Source organism: Eumetopias jubatus, unplaced genomic scaffold, assembly GCF_037043125.1.
Source record: "Eumetopias jubatus isolate StellerSeaLion01/CBP00866 unplaced genomic scaffold, mEumJub1_p1.0 scaffold_2, whole genome shotgun sequence".
Lineage (NCBI taxonomy): Eukaryota > Metazoa > Chordata > Mammalia > Carnivora > Otariidae > Eumetopias > Eumetopias jubatus.
In genome coordinates this window covers 38,936,618-38,946,091 of record NW_028274808.1, presented here as the reverse complement: position 1 = coordinate 38,946,091, position 9,474 = coordinate 38,936,618, and the positions used below count along the sequence as shown (strand labels likewise).

Sequence of the window (9,474 nt, the reverse complement as noted above, 5' to 3'; positions counted from 1 at the left end):
ACTGTTTCTCGTATTTTGTCTGTTTTGGTTGCTGCTCTCATTTCAGGCAGAAAGGTAAATCTCACCCCTGTTATTCCACGGTGGGGGGAAATAGTAACAGCAGTGCATATTTCAGAGGAGAAACATGGGTTTAGTCCTTAAACTCTCAACCTTCAATATGTTTCTCAATTCAGATTCAATGCCAACAACTGGTAGGTGAAAGGTCCCCTAAGGTTTCAAAGTTATGAGATTAAGAAATGATCCTAAGAGATAAGAAAAGAATCTTGGGTCTTGGCTAAAAAGCAGTGGTTAGGAATACTTCTGACTGTTTCTGAAAATCAGTTAAACTTAATTTTTAAAAATGCTTAGTGATTCTTACTGAATGTCCACAATATACCTACAATTATGTTCAAGCATTTGGGGAGTACACAGTCCTACCCTTGAAGAACTTGCAGCTTCTCAGGGCAAAAAAAATACACATATGTAAAATGAAATTGCAGGGCATGTTGGGATGACTAATCGCATATTCATGTTGGGATGACTAAGACAATGAGCGATAAAATGCCACGTGCTGGAATTTATCTTCTTCCTAATAATGGACATTTTTAGAGTGTTCTTGGACTCTTTTTTTTAATCCAGGACAACTATAAAAACACTTCCTCTCAAATAGATGAACATTCTCATCTTGTCTGGTTCATTTGCCAAGAACAAAAAATTTACATGCTGTGGCGGACGCAGTAGACTGAATCTCTCAATGCTTATTTCGACCTCCTTCCAGGGAGCCTCGTTGTATTGCAAAAAGAGAAAGGCTAACATGGCACTCCCCAGACTCCCTTGCAGCTTGGGGTCTGGTGTGATTTGGGTTCCATCAATCAGACGCCTTCATGCGAGAACTGAATCTGAAATGGCGTTAAAGAGGCAGAGGCATTGGTTTTGCGAGTCAGGATCCACACTAGCAGCGGTGGGCGTGGCTTTGGAGCCGACTTCCAGGGGTGGTGCTGATCCACAGATCACAGCTGAGCCTGCTGGGCCTGGAAATAATACGACAGCAGCTTCCTGAACTGACTGAAGCTAAGATTATGCTATTTTGAAGGAGTAGTTCTCAACCAGGGGCTATTCTGTGCCCAAGGGCCATTTAATAAAGTCTGGAGACATTTCTGATTGTCAGGACAGACGGCGTCCATCAGGTTCCAAGCGGGCAGAAGCCAGGGATGCTGTTTGACATTGTGCAATGCTCAGGACAGCCCCCTCGACAAAGATTTATCCTGCCCCAAATGTCAACAATGTCTGTCCTAGAGCCTGAGTTCTGGATGGCAGTGTCCCGATTCCCAAAGCTCTCGATCAAGGCAAAGTCACTGTTCCCTCAGAGGATTAACTCTGGTTTCGTGCTTTTACGCTTCCGGCTGAATTTGTTCCCAAGCCATAAGTTTTGTTTCTTCACTTTCTTCTGGGATCTTTTTCTTCTGTGCAACCTCCTCTTCTGGTTTAGGAACAATCTGCTCTTTTTCAGTCAGGATCATCTCCATGTGGCAGGAGGAGCTCAAGTGTTAATCCACAACCAGGAGCTCTGTAAACCCAGCAGCGCATCCTGGGGCCTTGTTCACCTGGATGAACTCAATGGCCAGAGAATCTACATCCAAATCCTTACGTTCAGTGTTACTCTCTGCATTTTTATGTATGTGGAACAAAATTTCAGCATTCTTTTCGGGCCACCGACTCTGTGTCCGGTCCCACTGTTTGGCCTCGGCACACTTACCAGCCTCACCACTGTAACCATGGAATGGCTCACATGTCTTCTGTAAAGTGATGTCTTTCAGAGATGTGGGGACTTTGCACATATGCATATCCCTTAATTTTTAAACTGCCCCCCCAGTTTCACGGGTGTTCTTGAAGTCAACACGAAGATTTGAACCTCTTGATTTGTACAATTTTGTGGGGGTTTCCGGGTTAAGTGAGCAGTGAAGCATTTTCAGACATCATCTCAGCTTGCTTTTTTGGGAAAAACAGAGGGTCATTCTACGGAGTCATTCTGAGAATTATCCCCAAAGTCCAACCTAAAGCCTACTTTTCCAACCTCTCAAACAATCTTGTAAGCACTTAATTCCTTGAATTAAATTCCCTTCCTGCCTAAGATACCCAGAGCAGTTTCCAATGTGCTATATTGAACCATGGCGCATATGCTATTGCATGAACTGATCCCCACATGATAATGTATATAATGCATAAAATGTAATATCGTTACATTGTTATATTGTTATATAGACTCTGATCTAGAGCAGGTAGAGCAGATGTTTGGGCTCAAATTCTGGCTCTGTGGCAAAGTTGGTTAACTTCATCTATAAGTTGTCAATGGGTAATAGTCCTTCTGTCACGGGGATGCTGTGCAGATTGAAGTAAGAAATATATGTACAGCAGTTAAATAATGCTTATGCATAGTAAGGTTATTTCAGTGTTTGTTAAATAAAAGCGAAGGCAGAAGTTCAGATGGATGGCATGAGTACTGTGAAATGACGGAAGACATTTCTGAGGTGGGTGCAGGAGGGGCGATGCTGGATGACAGCAAGGAAATTGGCTCGATGGTTGTGTCGGCTGCGTGCTGAGGACCAGTGGCACGAACTGTGAGCAGTAAGGTGAGGGCATGAGTGGAGAGTCTTGAAGATCTTCCTAAACAGGCTGGGCTTTCACCTGTAAAACTTCGGGACCTTACTGAAGGCTGTTTGACAGGAGACGTGGAGAAAGTGATGTTTGGGAAGAGCATTCTGTGGGTGACTTTTTTGGTTGCCATTCTACACTTTTATGCCAACCTGACACACCCATCAACCACTTGCCAACTGGCCCATAAAAGGACACTTTAAACACCTCACAAATATTCATGGTGACCATCTTGCCTTTCTCTACTCTGAAATTCCTGTCCTGCCCTAGACAGCTTCAGGGGTCCCTACAGTTGGTGAGGGAAGTTTGGAAGGTGATTAATAAATGTTGGTCTTAAAAAAATCATATTATTCTACAAAGTTCTATTTTAGTTTAAAAAGCACTGGTGTCCCTTGACTGATTTCTTTTCTTTTTTTAAGTGTCTCAGCTATATCTTTATAGGTCCTGGATGCTCCCTGGTCACTGGTGGTCTTTTAAACATTCATTAGTGTCCTTAGACAATATCTTCCACTGTCACCCATCTGGTGTCACGTCCATAACAATAGGCACCCCAGCTGATGCACTAACCATGAGCTGTGGTTTCTTTCTTACTGATGGGAAAAAGAGTATCTTGGGCTTAATTAAAAATGGGATCATTTTAAATTTCTCTTTTTTTTAAAGATTTTATTTATTTATTTGAGAGAGAGAGAGAGAATGAGAGACAGAGAGCACGAGAGGGAAGAGGGTCAGAGGGAGAAGCAGACCCCCTGCCGAGCAGGGAGCCCGATGTGGGACTCGATCCCGGGACTCCAGGATCATGACCTGAGCCGAAGGCAGTGGCTTAACCAACTGAGCCACCCAGGCGCCCCTCATTTTAAATTTCTGTTACCTATATGAACTGGTCAGTGGCATTTGGAAACAAGGATGCTAGAAATATCTAGAAAATGAACAACAGAGTTCTTTGTAAGTGGATAGGAGGGAAGGAAAAGTCAAGGACAACTCCGGGATTTCTGGCCTGGGTGGCTGGATTGATGACATCATTGACTGAGACAAGGAAAAAGGAGCAGCAGTTGGGGCCAGTGACATAATTTACAGGGCTCATGGCAAAATGAAATTGCAGGGCCCCTAAATGTCAAAATGTCAAAATTTTAATTTATATTTAAAAACCCAGGGAATAGAATTACGGACTTAAAGTACAAGCTTACAATACTCTGCATAAAAATTGAATAATGTGTGTGTAAACTGTAATGCCAAGAATCAATAATGCCATAGGCAGGTCTGAGACTCGAGGTGGCGGTCCACTTCTGAGCCACCTACCAGGCTATGTGTCAATGAACTTGCTACCCTGTCCTGTGTTGGCCCAAATAGACTTCGTAATGGTAAGACTAGCAGTGACCTTCAGTTTATTTTTTTCTCCTTTTTGTTTAATTATTTTAAGGACTTTCCTTCTTAGGTATGTGATTGTTGTCATCTTGACCCAATGCCCTACTCGAATGTTATCATTTAAAGAACATAAACAGACATAACTTTCAACCTAGTGTCTTAGTGTCAAAATGCAGAAAAACTCTTTTTCCTTTCTTTCATTCTCTCAACTTGTCACGGTGAGCTTTGTTTCCCATGTAACGTCACACTCTCTCAAGGACAGGGACACGCACAGGGTGGGTGCAGGCCCTCACAGACTCCTGGGGCCCTTACCTCAAGACGGAGCACAGAGCTGCCGAGTTAGGCCTCCTGCCAACCACGGGCAGACGCCCCCAGAACTCAAGCCAGGCATCTCCCTTTTTCATGAGGCCTCAGTCCCAACCCCCAGCAGATGGGTGACCCCTAAGAATATTGTTACTTCCATGCCAGGATGCACTAGCTACCTGGACAGGGATGGGCAAGCGACTTGCCTGCCAAGTTGCCCCCTGATTGTGCCACAGCACTGCCAACCTGGGGCGGCAACAGCCATTGCCATGTCCCGTCCCAAGATACCACAGTGTCCACATGTCCGATCCTCCCTGCATCCGGGCCAAGGATCCCACCAGTGGGGACAGAAGGTGGCAGCAGTCCCAGGAGATGGAGAAGAAAGGCCATGGGTGCTAAGGGCAGGAGCAAGAGTCTGAGAAGCTACCCCAGGGGTGCAGGGAGGTAGCGTGAGGCAGGATGGAGTATGAGCCAACCTGCGTGCTCCACTGTCTCATAGGACTCCACTTATAAAGCATACATTCAGGGGTGCCTGGATGGTGCAGTTGGTTAAGTGTCAGACTCTTGGTCTTCAACTCAGGTTGTGATCTCAGCGTCACGATCTCAGGGTCGCGAGATCGAGCCCTGTGTCCGGCTCGTGCTCAGTGTGGAGTCTGCTTCAGATTCTCTCTCCCTCTCCCTCTGTCCCCCAACGCATGCTCTCTCTCTCTCTCTAAAATAAATAAATAAATAAATCTTAAAAAAACCTCATAAGATAAAAAATAAAGTTATTAAAAATTTCAAAACAACTAATGCAGAGCATTCAACTCCAAGCGCAAGGCCCTTCTGAGTTTGAGGCCCCGTGGGACAGTACGAGTTGCAGATCTGTTGTTATGGACTCAGTGTTTTGTTCACCCTCCCTGCCCCATCATTTACTGAAGCTCTAACCCCCAATGTGACTGTATTTGGAGATAGGGAGTTTAGGATATAATTAAGGTTAAGTGAGGTCATAAGGGTGGGGCCCGAATCCGGGCCTTATAAGAAGAAAACACTGAGAGGCTGAGGAAAGGTCATGTGAGCACGCAGTGAGAAGGCAGCCATTCGTCAGCGTCAGCCAGGTAGAGAGCTCACCAGAACCCAGCTCTTGGCACCCTGATCTCAGACTTCGAGCCTCCAGAACTGTGAGAAAATAAATTTCTGTTGTTTAAGCCACTCAGTCTGTGGCATTTTGTTAGGGCAGTCTGGGCTAATATACCTGCGAAGTCAGACCTGGGAGCAGGTTGTTTGAGAAAGATCGTGAATTCCATTATGGACCTGTTGAGTTCTAAGGGACCCAAGTGATACTCGACTGGCAATTTCTCGTTTATGCACTTACAGATGCAGCAGCCACGAGCAAGTCTAGAAATGCCAGTTTGGGAGTCACTAATACATAAACAGCAATTAGACCCATGGGTGTGGATGAGATCACCCAGACACAGCATTTAGGGTGAGAAGAGGGTGAAGTTAAAACCGAGGTGGGTGTGCCAACATTTAGAAGGTGGCCAGAGGTGGGCAGATCACAGAGAAGGAAAATCAGAAAAAAAGGAAGGAAAGCCAAGAGTAGAGTATGGTATTTTGGAAGTAAAAGAAAGGCTAGAAATTGGTCAGCTTGTCAAATGCTATTAAAAATTCCACTAAGAAGACGATTGGAAAGTGTCTGGTGGCTCTTGCCACAAGGAGGTCTCTGGGAGCAACTGGATTTGAGGATTGAAATGTGAAGCCAAACCGGGAGTTGAGGATGAGAGGCAATACACAGAAGACGGGTCAAACTGGCTGTATCCGACCCACCCGAGGAGCTTGGAACAGATTCCTGGCCTCTTTATCAGATTATGATGTGGTAGATCAGGGCTGGGACCTAAGAATCTATATTTTTTAAGGACTCTAGATGACTCTGACGCCCTGCCAGATTTGGGAACTACTGATGGGATGCAAATAACGTGACTTGCATTCGCATAGACCGGGGTTCCAATCCTGATTATGTCACATTTTAGTTGCTTAAGCCAGAAAAAACACATCTCTTTAAGTCTCAGGTATATCATTCATAAAAAATGGGAGTGCTAGTCCTATTTTGTGGCAGCCAGTGCTATTTAGCAGTAAATATAATGAATGTAAACTATTCTCTTAAGGAATAGTTTGGCTTTGAGGGGCCGGAGAAAGGGTCCATAGCCACAGGTGTACTAAGGGTCAAAGAGGGATAGTGTTTTGTTTTGTCTTGACTTTTTGTAAGGTGACTGAGTTTGAGCATTTCTGTAAGTTGAAAGGCAAGAGACGGAGGTGGGGGTGTGATGAGCCCAGATCTCTGAATTGATGAGATGAATTGTCTCCAAATCACAGATGAAAGGATCAGTTTCTTTTTTTTTTTTTAAGAATTTATTTATTTATTTGACAGAGAGAGAGACACAGCGAGAGAGGGAACACAAGCAGGGGGAGTGGGAGAGGGAGAAGCAGGCTTCCCGCTGAGCAGGGAGCCCGATGTGGGGCTCGATCCCAGGACCCTGGGATCATGACTTGAACCAAAGGCAGATGCTTAGCCGACTGAGCCACCGAGGCGCCCCAGAAGGAGCAGTTTCTGAAGGGGGAATAAACTCCATGGAAAGAAGTCAGTTGGTATGGGGGTAGGAAATTTGGGGTTTTCACTCTTAATAATCCCAATTTCCTCTATAGAGTAGGAGGCAATATCATATGCTGAGAGGGATAGAGTTCTTGAGAAGAGGTACAGGTTTAGAAAGAATATGGCAGAAGTTTGAGGAACAGGAGAGCTAGATGATAGATAAATAGAAGGTTTCCAAAATATATAAAGAACTTTTACAACTCAACACCAAAAAACCCAAATAATCCAATTAAAAATGGCCAGAGAACCAGAATAGATATTTCTCCAGAGAAGATATACAGATGGCCAACACACACATGAAAAGATGCTCAACATCATTACTCATTAGGGGAATGCAAATTAAAACCACAATGACATACCACCTCACACCAGTCAGAATGGCTAAAATTAACAAGTCAGGAAATGACAGATGTTGACAGGGATGTGGGGAAAGGGGAACCGTCCTACACTGTTGGTGGGAATGCAAGCTGGTGCAGCCACTGGGGAAAGTAGTATGGAGGTTCCTCAAAAAATTAAAAATAGAATTACCATATAAGCCAGTAATTACATTACTGAGTATTTATCCAAAGAAAACAAAAACACTGATTCAAAAACATATGTGCCCCCCTATGTTTATTGCAGCATTATTTGCAACAACCAAGATATGGAAACAACCCAGTATCCATCAGTTGATAAATGGATAAAGAAGATGTCGTATATGTATACAATGGAATATTGCTCAGCCATAAAAAAGAATGAAATCTTGCCATTTGCAACAACATGGATGGACCTAGAGAGTATAATGCTAAGTGAAATAAGTCAGAGAAAGATAAATACCATATAGTTTCACTCATGTGAAATTTAAGAACAAAACAAAGAATGAAGGAAAAAAAGGAGACCAAAAAACACTTTTTAAAAAAGATTTTATTTATTTATTTTTTTAAAGATTTTATTTATCTATTGGAAAGAGAAAAAGAGAGAGAGAGAACACAAGCAGGGGAGTGGCAGGCAGAGGGGGAGGGAGAAGCAGGCTCTCCACTGAGCAGGGAGCCACATGCGGGGCTCGAACAAAGGACCCTGGGATCAATACCTGAGCTGAAGGCGGACGCTTAACCGACTGAGCCACGCAGGTGCCCCAAGATTTTATTTATTTATCTGAGAGAGAGAGAGAGAGAGTGCAAGAGAGAGAGCATGAGTGGAGGGGAGGGGCCCAGGGAAAAGCAGACACCCCACCACTCCCTGATGAGTAGAGAGTCCAATGCGGGGCTTGATCCCAGGGTCCTGGGATCATGACCTGATCCAAAGGTAGTCACTTTAGCCGACTGAGTCACCCAAGCACTCCAAAAGAAGCCATACTCAAATACAGAGAACAAACTGGTGGTTGCCAGAGAGGAGGTAGTGGAGGGATGGGTGAAATAAGCAAAGGGGATTTATCTTGATGAACACTGAGAAAGGTACAGAAATGTTGAATCATTATATTACACACCTGAAACTAATATAACACTGTAAATTAATGATACCACATTAATTTTAAAAAAACTAAAAAAAAAAGATACATGGAAGGATCAACAAAAATTGCCAGGTCTTAGCTTAGGGTGGAGACCACAGATTTCTTCTTTGCTTTCTCTCTGTAATATATGTGGCTTGTTTTAGTTGGTCTCTATAATTGTTTAGAAATAATAGATTAGACTAGTGGCATTTACTGAATAGTTAATCTGTACAGGCATTGTACTCAGAATTTTACATTATTATCTCATTTAATCTTAAAAAAACTCTGTGATGTGGGTATGTCCCATCCATTAACCCCACTCTATAGATGATGAACAGAGACTTAAAGAGGTTTAACTAAGTGCCAATGTTGCTCAGCTAATTAATTGCAGAGTAGGGTACACAACCTTAGTTTGGGCAGATTCTAGAGCTTCTGTTCTTAACGGTGGCACACCATGCATTAATTAGAATTAGGTTCTGGTAGCATATACAACGGAATGATGAGCTGGGGGAAGGAACTGGACAGATCTATCCAGTGTGGAAATCTGTCATTATTAACTGTATTACCCAATCTATTTACATTTATTATTACTGATATCTTCGGATTTCTTTCTTTATCTGGAAAAAAATAAATCAGGTTAAAAAGTCTATTTTTTACTTTTTACTGGTTTTATTTTTTTTAAGATTATTTATTTATTTGAGATAGAGAGAGCATAAGTGGGGTGAGGAGCAAAGGGAGAAGCAGACTCCCCACTGAGCAGGGAGCTGGATGTGGGGCTTGATCCTGGGGCTCCGAAGGTGGACACTTAACAGACTGAGCCACCCAGGTGCCCCTCTTTGCTGGTTTTAAAGATACGAATTAAAATTCTTTTCTTATAGTTGTTAGTTACCCTTGTAATATTAACTTGCCTACCTACCTTTTAAAAATCTAATGATAGGGGCACTTGGCTAGCTCAGTCAGTGGAGTGTGTGACTCCAGATCTCGGGATTGTAAGGTTGAGCCCCATGTTGGGTGTAGAGATTTCTTAAAAATAAAATCTTAAAAAAAAAAATAAATAATTTAAAAAATCTAAAGATAATTA

General features: G+C 43.2%; 1 pseudogene; it reads right to left on the bottom strand.

Moving 5' to 3' along the window:
- Positions 1-1,370: 1,370 nt before the first annotated feature.
- Positions 1,371-1,946, bottom strand: LOC114224824 (large ribosomal subunit protein uL22 pseudogene; annotated as a pseudogene).
- Between the last annotated feature and the right edge of the window lie 7,528 nt (positions 1,947-9,474).